The sequence below is a fragment of the Drosophila biarmipes genome, chromosome 2L, assembly GCF_025231255.1.
Source record: "Drosophila biarmipes strain raj3 chromosome 2L, RU_DBia_V1.1, whole genome shotgun sequence".
NCBI classification, from domain to species: Eukaryota; Metazoa; Arthropoda; class Insecta; order Diptera; family Drosophilidae; genus Drosophila; species Drosophila biarmipes.
In genome coordinates, this window is record NC_066612.1 from 3061377 (window position 1) to 3081337 (window position 19961).

Below are 19961 nucleotides of genomic sequence, written 5' to 3' on the forward strand. Positions count from 1 at the left end.
TTCTTGGCCAATAAAATAAAACTCTCTTGTCATTGTCGCTGTCGCTGTCAAAACTGTGATCACACCTTGCTGGCCCATTGTTGCCATCGTGTGATTAATGCGATTTATATCGCAAGGACATCGCCGTCCAGGGATCCCAGGAAAACGCCCATGCCGGAAAACAATGAAAATCGGCACAACAATGGGATGATTTTCCGAGGCGGGGGCAGAGGGGAACCTGACTTGTAGGAAGCTGACTGCAGCACAAGGTGTGAAAGATCAACGAGAAAGGAGTTTTCCCCCTTTTTTCCCAAGTATCCGGGCGTGGGATGAGCAAGGTGATCTTATCGCCGGTCGAGTCGCTGTGTCTCCCAAGAATCTGACGCTGATTTGTCTGGCATTCCCGGCCCTCGGGTTCCTAGAAGTCCGCGCCATCTCCACTCCATCTGCATTCTCGTGTCCATGTCGATGTCATGACAGTGCGAAGTTTACCAGGAACCAATCATTGCCGAGCGCCTATTGCAATTAATCACAGGGCGGTGCAAAAGCTCCGCCTGATGGCCGCCGAGCACGCTCTCGGATGCAGGCGTCGCAAATTGCTGTCACTGCACAGTGGGCGGGAGCGGGGAACTTCCAATAAAATGTAGAACATTTTAAAAAATATCTGTATTATATTTTTGGCAAATCACAATCTAAGGAACCACTGTTAAATCGATAATATGCCTTTATAGAATGAGGAGTTTCAAGAAGTAAAAAAAGATGTCAAGTGCTCGAACATGGGACTCAAAAATAATCATTAAAACGCTTTATAATTAAATTTTGGTATAAGTTGAATATAATTTCATATGTTTTTTCCCAAATTATACCATTAATCCAACAAACTTTTCGAAATTCAATTGACTTTTTTACTCTTTATAATGAAGGATCCCAAATATAATTTTGATTTTATTCAGAATGTATATCAACGATAATTCAATTGATTCTCCTCACTCTTTATAGAGTAGGATCCCCAATATGGCATTGATTTTATTCTGAATTTTGGTATGCAGCTATCAAACCTAAAAAATAATATTCCTGCATAATTTTGACCACGATTTTGGGATCCCCACCCAAGGTCCTCCAGGTGGATGTGGAGGACGCGGCCATCTTGCGAATGGCCACCAAGTCGGCGACAATTACGTGGAACACACGCGTTGACATGCAGCACGCGATGCGGATATGAAAGCCATGCAATGTATGCACAAGTCTATATAATGTATCCCTGGATACCCCAGTCCCCGAGTCCACAAGCCCAATCTCGGGGCCCCGAGAACCAACCTCAACCTGTCAATGGCAAATTACATGGCCTGGGCTGGTCCGAGTGATCGCATTGGGGTTTGGCCCATGCGACAAAAGATGCAATCAGGGATCTGGGATCTGGGACCTGGGACCTGGTGAATTTCATCGGGGGGCGAAGCGAGCTCAAATAGCTCCGCTCGAGGGGAAGGGGGCGTGGCCACGCCCACCGCTGAGCAGGTGCAGCCCGCAATTAACTATGGCCAAGTTCGTGCGCGACATTGGGTTTTTAGTTTTCTATGTATTTGCTGTGTGGGTTGCAGCCAAAATGCAAAATGAAGCTCTAAACTTTAACAAATTCACGCAAGCCATTTTTCATTTCAGCTTGTTTTACTCGGCTTTATTCTCTGCTTTATGGCAATTATATTTGCCGGGATTACGTGCATGGAGGAAACAATGGCCGTGCCGACGTACCGCCCACACACCCAGACAGAAATAATAACTACACCATCAGGTGACAATTTTATCTGGCTGCCTTTGTTTTTCCTGCCGGGCTGGCCGTGTAATTAGAGCGAAAACGGTCGGCATTTCGATAATTTTGGGTTCATTGTTTGAGTTTTGGACAGGGGAGTCAGAAATTTGTTTTTTAAGGTTCTGGAGAAATATTAAATATGATTTTCCTAGTGAATGAATAATATGTTTCATTTAATCGAAAGAAAGCACTGAAGATATTTCTTGGAATTTATTAAGAATCATTTTTAAATATATTTAATTTTTTTATAAGGATTAAAAAAGGAAGACATATTCTACAATTATTTTAAACTACATGAACATATATATGCGTAAAATATTTTTACATACTTTACCGACTAAGACATTTTATTAAAATTTGATTAATAACATTTAGAACATTTATTATAATTATAATTATCAAAGGGTTAATAAGTTATTTAAGAAATATTTTTCATACATTTTTTTTTAAAGAAAATCCCCAGATACCAAATCCGAACTACACCCCTGACTTTGATTATTCAGAGAGTTATGGACTGTATCTGAAGTTGACATGCAACGAGCGCCATTGGAGGAGTGTAAATGTGCGATATGGGGCGGCCATTACGGCTAAAATTGTACAATAATAATCATTCTGAGGGTTACTAATCATCGTTGGGTTTTATCGTTTTATCGTCGTCTGGTTGCCGCTTTGTTGCTCCGTCTAATTGCCAGACTCTATTCGAAAATGCACGTGGATTAGCCATGAAACTAACCATTTGAAGAGTATGTCCATTGTTGCAAAATGGCAATCAGGCTTTTGTAAAATCAATTGGATAATGAAAACTGGAAAATTGATGTCATTAATATGGCAAAGGGAAATTAAACCAGAAAATTATAAATTAAAATCCGTAAAGAAACATCATTGGGGTGGGAAAACCTCTTTGAACTTGTAAAAATGAGATATATTTTTATTTTCCTATTTTTCTCTTTTGTAAGAACTTTACTGCTCTTCCCAGTGATTGAAGCACTTGATTTGTGTCCTGCGAAGGCGTCAAATTAGCATAGACACGGGGTCCTTGATGTCCTGTCCGATTTTCGCTGCTAATCGAATAGGGATTGGGAACTTTGGGGCCGCGACAAGTGTCGCAAAAAGTGCGCGGGACATTTAGACAGCTGCCAGATGCAATTTCGCGGTTTCACTCCAGAACAACAGCTTTGCACTCTGCGGTCAAAATAATGCCTTTGCTGCCACCTAATGGCACTCGACCGGGTGGCGCCATCTGCCGGGCGGTGCGGAGGATCACGCCATTGCTAGAGCTCTTCCGGGGGACTCCCCCGACTCGACTTGACGTTTATATTTGCGGCAGTCAATGTGATTGATGTCTATGTCTCCGGCCAGTTCCTCAAGCCCCGCTTTTGGCCCTGTCCGTGTATTAAGTTGTAAAGTCATTTTGTGACAGCTTTATGAGCCAACATGTGACGCGTCCTGCCAGGAACAAGGATTGGGACAAAAAGGCACTGAGGGAAACATGTAGGACTAACTATTTTTAGGATTGTCAAGGACTCAAAAACAACTTCGTCCTAGTATTTAGTTAACTATTGAGACGATTTTTTTTTTATTTATTTATATTTGTAATTTAGTTATTTATTTACATCCTCCTGCTTTACTTGTACTGCAGATTCATTCATAAACATATTTTTAATATCCTAATATTAAAGCAGTAACAATTTGTGAAACACAACTGTGTTTTTATTTAAATTGGCAAGGATTTGGTTAGGAATTCTTTAAAATTAAATTTCGAATTTAAAAAGAGTGCCAATTTCACATGCTACATAAAAACCAAATAGATTTTTCCCAGTGTACTAAAGGAGGTGGGGAGCTAACTTCGGTGGCTTAATCATTTCCTTGGCAGCGCCAACTATTTTGGCCAAAAACTAATTTGAAGTTGCTGGCTGTCCCGGCTCGCAATTTCATTTGCGAGTATGGCAGGCAAATGCAAATGTCGCTCTATGAACTCGTCCTGCCGTGATGTCCCGCCCCTCCCCTTTTCCCCATTCGGTTGTTTGTCCTTTGTTTGCATTTCGTTATTGTCTACATAGCAGAAATCATTGTCATTTCCACACGCAAAAGTCATTTGGCACATGTGACACCCTTTTCTGGCTTAAATTGCTTTGCCTGATTTTTTCCAAGCTCCACGAAAAGCCGGTGGGAGCAAGGGGCGTGTCCCAGCCGCTGTTAGCCGTAATCCTTTGGTTTTCGGAATCCCCTCAAACCGTGGCAACATTTGCACATGCATTTGTAGTCAATATTACACGCCGGCAGAAATATTTGCCTAAATTAAGAGCTTCCTCTTCGATTGTTTTTTACTCCCTTTTTTTGGGGGGTTCCATCAAAGTCTGGGACCCACTAACTGCTTTTCCTTAACGCTCCGTTGGCCTTTTATTAACCCAGTTGCAGGGCTTTCATTCAGTTTTTCTATGCGCAAATTGCGTACGAATATTAGATTGTCAGTTGGTAAATTGCCCAGTGCCAGGCATAAGAAAAAGCGTGTCCATTTGGCAGGAAAATGAAAACAAGATGAAGGAAAACGGTCAATCCGGGTTATAAAATTTTTGGAATTCTTGAAATAAATTAAAAATTTAATATATTATAATTTTTGTGAAATAAAATACACACATATCCGCTCCACTTAACATTTTCTTAGCCACAAATAAGCACATATCCACTGCTAATCTTCGGTTGACCATCGAAATGGTTGTTCCGAAAAAACTAATCGAAATAAAAAATGTATAAAATATGAAAGGAAATAAAGTTTTGGTCCGAACGTGGCGGCAATAAACCTAAACTTTGGCATTGCTTATCTGCGGAGAAATTGTGGATATGCAAACAACGGACAGCAGAGTTTTCAAAACTTAATGTGATTTTCTATTTATGGGATTTTTTCCAGCCATAACCATGCCATCCACTGCTACTCCCACACACACGTCGTCTAATCCAGCATATGGACTTGCGTAAAACTTTTGCGGCAGCAGAAGAAAAAGGAGTCCTGGCACCCCTTCTCCCTGGCTGTTATGTAAATCCTGAAGAGATAAGGCGTTGGAATAGCACAATGACAGCCGCAGGAATTGACCAAATGCCCCGGACAGGGCCAAAAAACTTGGGCGGTTTTAGGCCAAAACGGGGGTAGATGGCCAGGATACACGTAAAGTAATTTCATAAGTTTAGCAAATCACGAACCCGAGCCACAAACAACTGAAGTTGGAAGATCCAAAGGTGCAAGGAGTGGGATATAGTAGGGCTTCGATAAAAGGAATTTTGATTTCTTATGGTATTGCGGATTTTATATGGATAGATAGATATAGATACAGATAGAGACATAAATTCATAGATACATGTTAATATAAAGAAATATAGAAATATATTGATAGATAGATTCAAAGATAGTTGCATAGACAGATGGGAAGATAGATAGGTAGATAGATAGAAGTTAGATAGATAGTTAGATAGATAGATAGATAGATAGATAGATAGATAGGTTGATAGATAGATAGATAGATAGATAGATAGATAGATAGATAGATAGATAGATAGATAGATAGATAGATAGATAGATTGAATATATAGATAGATAGATAGATAGATAGATAGATAGAAAGATAGATAGATAGATAGATAGGTAGATAGATAGATAGATAGATAGATAGATAGATAGAAAGATAGATAGATAGATAGATTGAATATATAGATAGATAGATAGATAGATAGATAGATAGATAGATAGATAGATAGATAGATAGATAGATAGATAGATAGATAGATAGAAAAATAGATAGATAGATAGGTAGATAGATAGATAGATAGATAGATAGAAAGATAGATAGATAGATAGATTAAATATATATATAGATAGATAGATAGATAGATATATTGATATATAGATAGATATATAGATAGATAGATAGATAGATAGATAGATAGATAGATAGATAGATAGATAGATAGATAGATAGATAGATAGATAGATAAAAAGATAGAAAGATATATAGAATAAAAATTATTTCTTTAAAATACCATTTGTTTAAATACAATTCTTTATGGTGTTCCTTTAAAACCCGAGTTATATAGGCATTCCCGTTAGGATCCCACGATTGTTCGGAATTATTTCAAAGTTAAAATAAATTCCTTATAGCGAAACCCCACCGTACGCACAGTATTCTTCTTTTTGCGAGCGCTTATTGGTCCAGACACGGGTCGCACATGGTATACGATGCTCTATGTGGCGGGGCATCCTTGTTCTTGTTATTGCCGTGCGGTGATTTAACATAAAAAGGTAAACAACAAATGGTCGAGGGCAATGGGGAAACTTTTGTTTTATTAGTTTTTCTTTTGTCCGAGCTGTTTTATTATTAGAGCAGTAAGGACACTGCCCATTCCGGCCTGACTTGCAAGTTTTCTGCTGACCAATGTCGTAATACGGCTGGGATGGTACCTGGGGAGGGTGTGCGGGGAGCGCCTGTCATGCGTTCAATTCCGAAATGGTTTCGCATAATTTGCAAGACACCCAAGCAGCGGCAGGAGCCCAAGTCCGAGGCCAAAGTCCTGGACCATTTGTGCTCAAAACTGCGTACGAAATCCATTTCAAAATTAGTTTTTCCTTCATCTTTCCATTCCGTTGATACCGTGTTGTTGTGTGGTATTTTATGACAAATTTACCTGATTTGATTACATTTGCTTTTGGATGCTCGGATTCTTTTTGGGGCCAGCTTAGGCGCATTAGAGGACATCATTTGTTGGCAAAATGGCGCAGAAATATTTATGCTGGCAACAGCTTGAGTTAGTGGAAGGCTTAAGTGAACCCGAGCCTAATGCTTTAGCAGGGAACATTAAAATAAATCGATAACAATATTAAAAGTCTTGGTCTTAATTAAAAGGATAATAATTATAGTTTTCACCATCCATTTATTATTGTTTTAGATTTGAATGAAAAGGATTTTATCGATATTACTGTCTTATTTAATTTCCTTTTATTGTAGCTATCTTATATTTTTCAGATACACACATCTTGCACTGTCTACTCATGCATTTAACACTCGTATCGATCCTGTTTTCAGCCTCCACCGAAAACCAGCTCCAGGCTTCGAGCAAAAGTTAACAAATTCACGCCAAGTCACCTGAAAATCAGCAAGAGACCACCCAGTCCATTGACACAGTGATTAGTGATCACTGTACAGTGAACGCGGGCCTGCGAGCTGCCACATAAAGCGGTCGTAAGTGTCTTCGCTGGAGTCTGGAGTCGAACATTCGGACATTCATATATCAGTTTCAATTCCATTCGTCATGGCTGCTTAATGAGCCTCGAGTTGAGTGAACGACGGAGCCGTAAAACCGATATAAGAATACTTTTAGGAATGGCAACTGCTTACAGAGAGAAAGAACTTTAATCTATATCTGAGGATCCCGATGCTAGGTACTAAATTATATATAAATTGATCTTCACATTATACCAATAATACTACCAAACAAAAACCATTAGTTATGATATAATACCTTATATACCTTATAAATATAATATTTAGTGAACAATATTTAAGTGTACTTTCGAGGGCATTTTTTCCCCAGTGCACCTGCGCTGCTGGCGAACTTTATAATCTTTTTTTAATCATTTCAATTTCGGCCTTTGTTAGCAGTTGGCAGTTTGGCAGTTGGAAGCTGACGCTGTGTTGATTGACGTCACGCATTTAAAATGCTTTTTTCGCCTTATTTGCATATTTTATTTGGTGTTGTGTGGGGATTGGCTTTCTGCTGGAACAGTTGGCGGAGATCGGAGCTGGGCGATCGGGGACCGTGGCTCGGGGCGTAGCGTATTAGTCAAGATCTCCTCTCCACTTTTCACGCTTAGTCCGGGATCCCTCGATCTGGATCCCTCATCTGGTGCTACCGAGCCGAACCGAGCCAGGCCGTACCGCCTGACATTTAATTCTCGCTTAATCACTGTCCAGCAAACGGTATTCCCGGCTGCTTCCTGCTGCTTTCGGTGTGGTATGGTTGGTATCTGGTCTGGCCGGGTCCTCTTCGACATGTGCCTTAAGTTGACAGGATCAGGACTTATTAATAACAAGGCCCGCCAGGCCTGTCAAATACGAATTTTCATGCTCGCAGGCGGGGAATTCGAATCGGGCATTGAAAAGAAAGGAATTCAGGCTGAATGAAAGTCGGAGAAATGCCCACCGGGCATTTTGACAAATTAGGCTCATTTGTTGGCAACTCGCGGTCAAAACAAACGGCCGAAAGCGGGCCAGGACAATGCGATAAAGATCATTTAGCCAAGAAGTTGTGGGCGAACTGAAGGGGGAAGGTAAAGGGGAAACGGGAATACAAAGGTCTTTTTAATTTAATTTAATTCCAAAAGGTGCAGCTCCTAGGTTATTAAGGGTATTAAGAGCAGGGTGTATTTTTTATTTTATTCCAAAAATATCGATTCAATTGTTAGTTCTCTTTAAAATATGAACGCTATACCATGATATTGTGTAATTTTGTACTTTATCTAGACTTGATAGTGAACCCATTTAACATAGATTTTCCTTACAGTTTACCATTCAGTGATTTAAGATGGCACCGTTTCAGCCACCCACTTCGAAATCAAAAGTCTTTGCCCTCCCGAAAACCATTAACCACTAGATCGTGCCAAAAAAGGAGACCGACTGACCATTGTCCCCAGTGATAAATGAATGTGGCACGCTGTTCATCGGCTCGGGACACTTTGTTTACTCAAGTACCGAGCCCGAAAACCACAATGTGCCACAATGGGAGATTTTCCAGCTTTTCAACGAACCCAAAACCAGGGCAGCCTCGCTCGATCGAGTGACTTTTTGCCAGTTTAACACCTTTTGCCAGTTTTACGAGGCCTTTTGGCAAGCTGTGTAAACAGGCAAACAAAAAGCGGCAAACAAGTTTCACGTGAATTTCAGGGGCTGCCAAAGGAACGATCTTCTATTTGCACTAATGAGCAAATGCAATAAAATGGCCCAAAACAAACCCTGCAATTGTTTTGCGCCTGCCAACTGCAATTGTTGCCAACCACACAAGGACGCTGGGACGATCCCTTTATTTTTGGGAAGAGAAGGGGAGTGACAGATTTTAGAGATCTCCGAATTGCTGTTTATGTTCTCGCTTGGCCTGTGAAGTTGCCCATAAATTATGCCCGGAGAATGGGAGCAGGGTGAAGGCGACTGTGGATTCCTATCCTCACAGATCCTCATGTCAGGGCAGCTGTGGCCTCATCTCAGCCTTAATTAGTGGGGTATTTTACTGTTTTGACACAGCCAATGGTTTCGGTTTTCAGTTTACACCGCCGGCGATTTTCGCATCCTTTCCCCCCGCCTTTTTGCCGCTTTTCAATAAGTCAGTCAAGCGATTTGGCCATTCGCGTGTAATCAAAGTCGAGTGCTTTTTCACGTCCGCCCCCTCTGCCGCTCGCCCATTTGTGCGTTGACTTTTGCCTATAGTTATGGCTCGCACATTACGCTGATTAGTGTGTGGTTGGCTATAATTACCGACGACAACAACTGCGACGACGGGACGACCCTGGGATTCGCGACAACTAGTGGTAGAATGGACCTAACAGGACTCAGAAATACCCTTGAAAAGCACTCAATCTCGGGCCTAAAAATATATATTTTTTAACTTCACTAACTTGTAACTTATTTAATCGAAATATTTTAAATTTAGTTATATTTTAAAAACTATTTAATTTAGCAGAATTTTTCTCCCTCATCTCAAATGCAAGATTATCATTATTGTATAAAAACACCCGACCATTGAAAAATGTTAGAGTGAAAGTGAAAATTGCTAATTAAGATTTTGGTTTTGTGAGGGAATGGTAAAAGTCATCGACAAATTATTTTACAAGTCCGATCCATGTTTTATTATTATTTTATTATATTTTAATATTATTATTTTGCATTATTCTGGGGTATTGGCCACCTAAAAGGCTCACCTAATGAATGTACTCCCCGGAATCCTATCAGCTCTGGAAAATTGCCTGGCGGCGAGCGGCAGACAAATTTACAGCGCAATCAAAGTGCAAAATAAGAAAAACTAAGAGGAAACCTGTGCAGCGTTCGACGTTCGTGGTTCGTTTCGCCGTGTTCGTGGCTCGCTGTTTAAGATTAAACACATTTTGCATTTAATTTGCTATAATTATGGCAGTCGCAGGGGAAATGGGGGAACGGCAGCCGTTGATGGCGCCAAATTAAGTTGTAAATGAAGTTTTTGGCGTCGCCGCGCTGGCAGCAGGCGTCAAAAAATGTGGTTGCATGACTCTCGGCGGCTCAAAGCTCAGTGCACCACCACTCACCGAAAGTGTTCTAAACTCCGGTCTTGGTCGCAGCAATTTTCGGTTATTAATTTGACTTTGTTGGGTGTTCGTGTGAGTTATTTTCGGTCGGTCCGAAATTAATGTTGCTCAATTAATTTGCGCCACTAAACGTTTCTCTGACTCTGTTTCTTGTTTTTTCCCTAAAGTTATTTCTCAGTTTTTAATTTATGTGTGGCTGGTGCTCGCTGACCAGCATGCTGTACATCTGGTGGTTTCTCCTATTTTGACAGCTTATTTCGGTCACGGATCTCGGCGGAGACAGAGCTGTTTTTGATAGGTGTGTAAATGTGCCAGAGGAAGTATGTGGAGTAGACCTCCAAAGCCAAGGGAATCCGAGATTATTTATTGGACTGAAATGGACGTTTAATCATGTGCTTGGCTCCGGTGGATGTCAGATGATCAATTTTGATAGGATGGCAAGGGTTTTCCAATTTATTTGGCATTCGTTTACATAGAGGGGGAAAATCAGTTATTAGCACAACCTTTTACTATGGTAAAAATGTATGTTTAAAATTTTCCCCACATAATTCAAACCGAAATAATGACATAATTTAGTTTCTAACAGAACCTCCTCTTCCCGCTTAATTTCAGCACTTTGGCTCTTCATTATGGACCGACAATTACCCAGGAATATCCATTTCAAGGCTGCGCCAGTCGTGTGTGAATGCAATTGCAGTTGCCATTGCGTTTGCGAATGTGAAATGCATTTTTCAACACTCGAGCGGTGCCAAGTGCTGGGAGAAATAGAAAACTTCCTCGGCGGAGAGAAAACCTGTTAATTATTAACAATTTTGCCAGCCTGCTGCGTGTACGTAATTAGTTGCATTTCCATTGAAAAGCGGCGGCAATTAAAAAATAAACACACAGAGGCCGAGACACGCATTTTCAGCCGCAAAGTGTTGCCAACTTAGCGTACAAAATTATGACACACCAGCAGATCTGCCGATCCCACCGCCAGAAAGAGAGATCCATAAAACCAATTTGCCTGTACAGTGCCAGCCAGTGCAGTATCGCCAACTGCACAATTCGAGGAAGTTGCCACAAGTCGGCCGTCTTCGAAAGCCCAGCAATTAAAACTCAAATTGCACTGCAGCGGCCTTAATTGCGGGGTGTCATAAAGCGTATGCAAAACGCTTCGAGATCTTAGGCATGGACTGACCTAGTTATTACGACTTTTCCTGCACTGTTTATGCATGAAAAAGTGCATTAAATATTCGATAATGTAAGCTAAGCACTCAGGTGTCAGGTTTTCAGAGGGTTCTTAAAGATGTTTTGAGGGAAGATACAATTTTAAGGTGATCTTAAAAAGGTGAAGCCTGTATTTGACCAGTATAACCTTGCAGAAAAATCTTGTGTTAAACATAGAATGATATAATATGAAGATATACCTATTTCCCACCTCTAAATATAAAATATATACAAAAGCCACATTATTTTAAAGCCAATTTCCAGAACCTCAAACTAAGAGATCCCATTCTCGACTAACTTTTAAACTAGCACACTTCTTAGTTTATCTGATTACGCTCCTCCTCGTTCTTCACACACATCTTTACGCATAAACACATTGCGATTTCTTTGGCAGCAAATTGAACTGGGAAAATCTTAGGGAAAACACCTAGCCAGGAAAAGCCCACCTTCTACCCACCACCCACCGCCCACTTTCCACTTAAGCGGTGCATGCAAAGCAATTTAGCCGGAGCAGCTGCGTCTCTCCAGCGCCACGTTCCACATTGCTATCGAAACAAATCCCTCCGCGCGAGTGGAGTGAGGTGGAAACTCCAGAAACTTTATAAAAAATATGCCTTTAAAAATTAGTCATTCAGAAAAAATTCCAAACCAAAGTAGCAGTTAGAACTCCAGATGCTCAACACAAAAGTATTTTTAGAAATATATTATGATCCCAATTCGATATATTATTTTTGTAAATATTTCTCAGCAATCTTCTTTTTAATATATTTTGCAAATGTTTTTTAGTGATTTCCCTTTTTACCAGTGCACAAATGAAGAGGAAAAGCGGAAAAAATACAAATAATAAAGTTCGCTTGTCAGTTTAGCAGCCATTTTGCGGTTCCACGGCAAGTTCCTCACCTGCCCCACCCACTGCTGTGTTCCTACCATTTTCCTGCCATTTTCCACCCACCAGAAGTTCGACGAATGCTTTGCATTTTCCCACTCCCTTTTCACGATGTTTTTCCTGATTTTTTCTGCAGAGCGGCACATCTTTTGGTGCTTATCCGCAATTTCTTTCCGCTTCGAACTCGCCTCCCTGGCAAGACGTAAACTTTTTTATGGCACCCACTGTTGTCTTTGATAAATCTGCCTCAATTTGCCACATCGAGGGGGCGTGGCAGCGGTGGCTGGCCTATGGCCCTGGTTACCTTGCCGTGCCCTAAGCCCCCCGAAAAACCCTCCCCTCACTTCATGAAAGACAAGTTTTATGTCAATTTTTTCTGCTTACTTAGTGAGCGGTTGCTTAAGCCCGACTTAGCCCTCATTACAGGGGGCGGGAACGGGATTTGCTTTATTACAGTTTAATTAAATTTACCCTGGCCGGGAATTCGTCCTGTGGCTGCGTCTTCCCTGGCCAAACGACTCAATTACGCAGTTAATCGTAAAAAAATCCTTGCACTGATTTGTTGCAGCTGAAACCGAAGGGAGTTGGAGGTGGAAGTGGTTGGGGCAGTGGCAGTGGAAAGTAAGCGGGGACCCCTGACATCCTGACAGGGATGTGGACGCATGTTTGGGCCATAAAACGGCGGCACTCTCGCCGGCTATTATTGCCAGTGGGAAGTTGGCCAGGGGCTCCTTCGCCTCTGCTGCGTTATCCTGCCATCCTGCCATCCTGCGTGGCCTCAGGTGCGCTCGCCGGCGAGTTGATCCATTTATGGCCATCGTTTGGCCTTTTTCTACGATTTTGCTGCCATTTTCATTTCTTTTTTCCGCTGCTGCCGTTTCTTCATCCAGCTACATTTAATACCCCTCGAGTGGAGGGTGGAAGGGGCATGATGGGACTTGGAAGGGTCGTTGAGGGTTTCTAAGGATCTCTTTGAATATTAGGTTACTGCAACCAAGCGATCAGCATAAATATAAATATTTTAAGGTACATTTTTATTGCTTAAGTTAAAATATAAATTATAAATTCCAAATAAATTCCTTGTAATTTAGAAATATAGCTTATAATAATGAAACTTACAGAAAGTTACTATTATTACTATTATTTTAAGAAAATTATATTGTCAGATTTCTCTTACGATACAAATGTTCTTTGAAATCAGTTATCTTATGTAGTTTTTCCGGTGTCATCTGTGATTTTCCTGGCATATTTTAGTGTCCATTTAAATATTTTATAAATTTCGGAAGCGGAGATCTCTTTTTTGTTGAAATTAAGAATGGTTTATTTCTTGAACGGTTTAATGGAGGGTACACAAAATATTTTAAGTGATTTTTAAACAAATTTTAAAGGATACTGCAAAGATAAACAGTATTCTATGCCATTTTAAGCCTATTAAGCGACATTTGAAGTACCACACATTCGACCCCTGACCCCTGGCCACTTCTTGGTACATCATTTAAGGGATATGCGGCTAAGACGCTACATGACCGCAATGAATGGAGCTCCCTGAAGCGCTCCGGCTCTATTAATTTGCCCTGATGCGGCTGCCTGTTGAGATTTACGAGCGAGCCTCGTGGAAAATGCAGGTGGCGGGGCAAACCCTTTGTTAATCAAAAGGACACACGTGGCCGGGTGGCTCTCACCTTGATTACACTCACGGCCGGGGCAATTAAGCCAATCCGCATCCCGGTATCTGTTTCTGCGGTAATAAACCCGAACGCCAATCAAAAACCCCTCGAACAGGCTGGGGCACGTTCCTAAATAAAAAGAAACTCCCGCTCCTTCCCAAACATCGGAGGGATCCTTCGGAAGAGCCGGCTAATGCCTGGGGAAATTGTTTACCTTTCGACTGCGGCCAATAAAGCACCACTAAGCCCTTTTAATTTGCTTATGCAAATGCCGAGTTGTTTACTTTTTGACACATGCGCCGACTGTCATAACTTATCCTCCTTCGACTTCCGTTTTTCGTCCTGGTCCCCGTTGGGATATGCAAATTAGGGCCCTGACACTGGTAATCCCTGCGAGCTGCTGCAATTATGAAACCAGAGGCAAACAAACCAAACGGCGTGCAAATGTGACAGAAGTTCGCTGGAATCGAAGGCCAAAATGGAAATATCATCGCAAAGGGGTGTGAACGGGAGTAATTTATGCTAAATGTCGGGAGTCAGGGAAATAAATGATCAACCTTTCAGCCATAACTGGCGATCACCTTGAAATGTGATTGCTCTTTAGCTTAGCTTGTTAGGAAAATGTTATCCATTAAAAAAGTATAATAAAGTATTTGAGGCTAACAATAAAAAGGCCTCTTAAATGAGTTTTACAATGCAAGATATTTTAAAATCCTCATAAAATATAATTAACTTTTTAGAAACTATCAATACATACTTTTTTATAATTATTTTAAAAAAATATGTTATATAAAGTGTTAAACTATCATTTAAAAGTATTTTTTAAATGAACGAAAATTATGAATGGCTTAAAACCATTAATAAATATTTTTTTGAAACATAATCTATGTCTTTCAGAACATTTTAGTTAGTTTGCTATGCACTTTTAAATTTTATTTCGATTTAGTTTTACAATTTAAATTATTTTTATCCTGATTTACAACCGTATCCTTCCTTCAGAATTTCCCCACAACAAACCGGCAATTAAAATAAATAACATTAGGCCAGTGTTAAATATCTGAAATACCTCATCGGATGGCGGTCCGCCCTGTGAACCGATACCGAAACCGATACCGATACAGCCGGTACCGGTTCGGCCCACTTAGCTATTTCACACCTTATTTATTGACCATTTATTCGAACGCGGCTCGCATTTCGTGCGCTTTCGGCATTTATGTCAAGCGGGCCAAAAGCCCGGGCCGCGACTCGAGATGCGAGATGCGGCATTCCCGATAAGTTCTCCAGGGGGCTGGCCACACTGGCCCAGGGTTTTGGCCCATCTCCTGCTCCTCGCGATTCTGGCCAAAACGGGCGGCAACCTGGCCGCACTCGCAAGCGTTAATGTGAATTATTAATAAGACAAAAGGCAGCGGCAAAGGCGGCCTTCTTTGAAGGTGCCCCGTCTCCCAGTCGGATGTTTTGCTGGCCAAAAAAGATGAACACGACCACAGCTGGGCACTCAAAAAAATCATGATCCTAAGGTTTGAAGTGCTTTCCTAATATTATTTTTCGCTTTTCATAGAAATAATGAAGTTTTCCAAAATATAAACCTTCACAATAATTTTCTTCAATCTTAAATATATTGGGATTTGAAATTATTTTTAAGAAAATATATTGAAAAATATTCAAAACATTTGCAAAAAATCTTTATTCTTAACTAAGTTATTCTAATGCTAGAAATTAACCATTAATTACAAATATGTTTAAGGCAAAAGAGAGTTAGCAAAACATTAGAAAATATTCATAATTCCGAAATTTTACCCCCAGTAAATAGGCTTTTTAGTTTAAATATCCAGTGAAATATCGAATTAATTACTTATTTTCTCCCAGTGCAGCTCCAGTTGGATGCCAAATTCAGCTGCATCCGAGCTCCAGACCGGCGGTCTAATCAAGATGGCGCACAATTGCAGCGGCGCGAAGCTCTTCGGCGCGAAGCAAACTAATCAGGCGGTGAGATTTAAAAATTAACGTGGCTCAAAGCGAGCAGCTCAGCGGTCTCTGCGGCTTGGTTCGCTATGTGGTACTACACCACAGTGCGGCTCCGGGTCCCTGGAGTCGCAGTGAAAGTGGGCTCGGTTTTTGGGGGCCCCGTTGATTTAGGCGCATTGCCGATAAGCAACAGCGAACACATTAAAAATGCATAAATCAATGCGATAAGCATGATTTGCCGCATGTTTTATTGACTATTGTTGCCGGCTTTTCCACTCCCCCTCGAGTCTTTGGTCATTGTCTTCGGCCTTTTCTCCTTGAGCTGCATTTTCCTTGGCGGCTTTTATTTGCCAGCACGACTGTGGACCTGGCCCACGGGGTTATGCCATATAAATTTGACTGGCTTCTTTGGCTCTTCATTTGTTTGGGGGCACTTATTCGGTTGATTTGAGGAGTGGTTACCTTAATTTGGATTTTATTCCGGCTTAAAAGCGCCCATTGGGCACTAATTAGCAACGATTGTCGAGGGATAACAATGCAATTGTTCGGAATTTTTACCTTTTTTGGGGGTATTTTATAAGACTGTAAATTTACTAAGGATCGAGTTTAATATTTAATTTATTTAATCAAAAATATCACTATAAAATCAACCAAAACCCTTTATATTTTCCTCTGAAATTCTGTTACTCATGCCTATTTCCCAGTTTCCAAATTTCTGTTTCCTTTTCTCGACTAGTCCACAGCTTGCCGAACAGTTGGCGAAATGAAATAAACAGCATGCCAACGCATTGCCACATGACCATGCCCCAAAGTCGGGCCAGAGAAAAGCCACTTGATGATGCTCGAGTGTCTGTATGAAAAGCACTCGAAAGATTTTTCCGCGACTGGCGCGCAAATAAATTGAAAACTCGTTAAAAATCCATAATGCTTGAGGCGGCACTCGGAAAACGCGACCGACTGCGGCGCAGGGTGGGGTTCAAAAGCGAACGATTTTCGTTTTTCAATTCCATTTTCCAAGGCATTCGAATCGAACTTCGATTGGCATCGATTCAGTGAGGTTCGATGCGAACGTACTGTATTGCATTCCACTTCATCGCCGCCGCTGCCTGTGGACCATAAATCTGAAATCTGGCAAGTGGCTTTTCCTAGTGCACTTGGTTAATTAATAATTTTATGGCATTTTAATGGCCGGCCTAGCCAACAACGGCGAATTAATCAACGGCGTGATCCATTGCGCCAGTCCAGCCACCCCGAGCCGCCGGTGGGTCCACCACTTGCCACTCCACGTCCACCAATCCAATCCCCATTGATCTTGTGCGCCACCCCCTCCCAAAAGGTTTCCCATTCTAGGCGCGTTTATCAGCGATAAATCTCTTTGTGTTTTTGCGCCGGCGCAAGTGAATTGAATTGAATTAAATTTTAATTAATTTTATCTGCACTTTGTGCCAAACACGCAGCCTCCACAGCCCACAGCCCCGCTGCCCGGCCACCGCCCTCGGAAGATCACTTCCCGTCCGATCGGTGTAATTGTGGAAAATTGAAAATCTTGGGGCCCGGGCTTTGATCTCCATCCTCCCTTCTGGTTTCTGTTCGACCCAATGGAATTTCTTTAAGCAAATCGACGCCATGCTTAAGCATTTTGGCAGTAAATTTCAAAAGAAATTGATAATACTCATTATGCCCATCTGCGATTTGCGCCTTTTGTTTGTTGCCCGCTTTTCGACGGCAACAATTTGCGTAAAATTTTTACGACTTAGGATTTTACGATGAATTCCTCTCAACTTGTTGGCAGACTGATTTTGTTATTTTCCGGCATTGCAAAGGGAAAGCGGATCATTTCGCAACGTTTGACTCATTTCAAATGCGTCAATGGGTTGGGATTCAGAGGAACTTTCAAATGTAGGTACTAGTAGATACATTTATTTAATGACTAAGCAGTACAAGACAAATATGATTATTTTATACTAAAAGAATACTAAAAGTATTTCAAGATAGATATTTAAAATAAATTTTTACTTTTGCCAATATTATACTGATAACCCTTTGGTAGTGCTGAAATATCTTATTAACTATTCAAAAATATATTACAATTTCACCAGAAATATTTTTTAGCCATATTATTTGCTCCAACCTCTTCCCCCAACCTCTCATAACACTTTCATCTTACCAGAAACCAATTTACCTCACCATTTGGGCTTTCAACATGATCGCACTTGGGCATAGCCTCCGAAATCGCTGACCGCCGGCTTGTTGGCCCGGCCAATTGGCTTTCTAACCCAATTCAAATGTCATTTAAATGTCAAAAGTGTCCGCCTCGATTCGATTCGCCAACAATGGAAATACATTTGCGTGGCGGCACACACAGAAATCAGCTTTCAATCGCAGACGAGTCGCTGAATGTTGAAACAAATTTGCGCTTAAATTGTCAATATGACGGGGAGACCTCGATACCTCGATACGCCGATACGAAAATCGAAATGAACATGAAAAGCGCCGCTAATTGTCAGAAATTGTTGGTTAAATCAGTGCGTGTGTGGACTTATCTAGCGTTCTTTGGGGCCAAATCAATTGGCTAAATGTGTGGTCCGCACTTTGCCTTGATTTCCATGTACATTTTGGGCTCCAAATATTGCGTGACAGTTTGTTGAATAATTTACGGATCCGCTGGCCCCTGAACTCGAACCCCGAACCACCGAGCCCTGAATGGCTCCTAAAAGCCACTTTGGCTGTTTTCACGCGCACCTAAACACACGCAACAATTTCGGCTATCTAATTGTGCGCATAACTGTGCACCTGGGGGAAAAAACACACCGTAGCTATTTACATAAATGTGGATATAATTAAACATGACACAAAAAGACGACGAACTTTTCACATCGAGGGAAATTTCGGTCGGCAATTAGTTGGTTTAAGTGCCGCATAAAAGCAGGGCCCAGAAAGCTTGTCAATTACGCGTAAAATGTCCCATCCCCAGTCGGCCATTGTCAACCCCAGATGAGATCCAGCGGCCTCAGCCGATCCCCAGCGAGCCCACTGCGCATGCGCAACTCTGTTGGCCCAAACACGGAATCTGATAGGGCAGTGTATTTATTCTGCTCGGTGGTACGGTCTGTGTGTGTGCATAATAATTTTAATGAACGGTTCCGTCTGCCGGAGCGATGGTAATCGTGCTTAATAATATTTACAGTGGTAATCTACCCGAGCGATGATGGCGCAAGGTGTCGCCATCGATATGGGACCTGGCCGGGCACTGAGAGAAAAAGTGTTTGGGTTCTTAAATAGAGCATAGCAATTCATGAATTATATTTACAATATAATATTTCAAGGATCTTAAAATATATAGTATTATATTTTCACTATAACCTATTGCCCGCAATACTATAGACAGCTAAGGACCTTGCTTTCTTAAAACATCATTGTTAATATTGGTATTTAACATTCAAGATTAATTTTATTCATATACCATCTTAAAATATTACCTAAAATACATCATTTTAAGGGTTTATTAAAGTATCAGTGATTAATTTGAAACCTCTCATTTAAGATTATTTCAACAAGTTACTATTGTCGTATTTTTTCCCTGTATCTATCCCGTTCGATTTCCTTTCAAACCGAAAATTATACCATAGATAGAGCGCACCGCATTCCTCATGGCTACCTGAAATAATTGCCGGGGCAGCTGCGGCAGCCTACGGAAAAGGAAGGAAGGATGCCACCACTCCGGAGTCCACTCCATTTCGAAGTGGGGCGTTCTGCGGTGGCACACAAAAGAAATAATTTGGCGTTGATTGCCATGTACGCGACTGTGGTCAACACCCAAATTTGACACCAAACGTCTCCGCCGTCCGATAAATTGTGAATGATAAGCTCGATAAAGGGGCAACTAAGAAACCTAAAATTGTATATTCCTGCCGTATTATATAAGTATTGTTTTGGCCCAATGGCAGGCAGTCGAAATACCCACATAAATAAGCCAAGGGGTGATGAAGTGTTGCTTAATAAATGCAGATTACTTGAATTAGTGGCAAGTGGTATTAAATTAAATTACAATTTTGTTGGGGGGATATTCAGGAAAGGGTTTCGAAATAAATTGTAGAGATGGGACCATCGATATTGAATTTATAATTG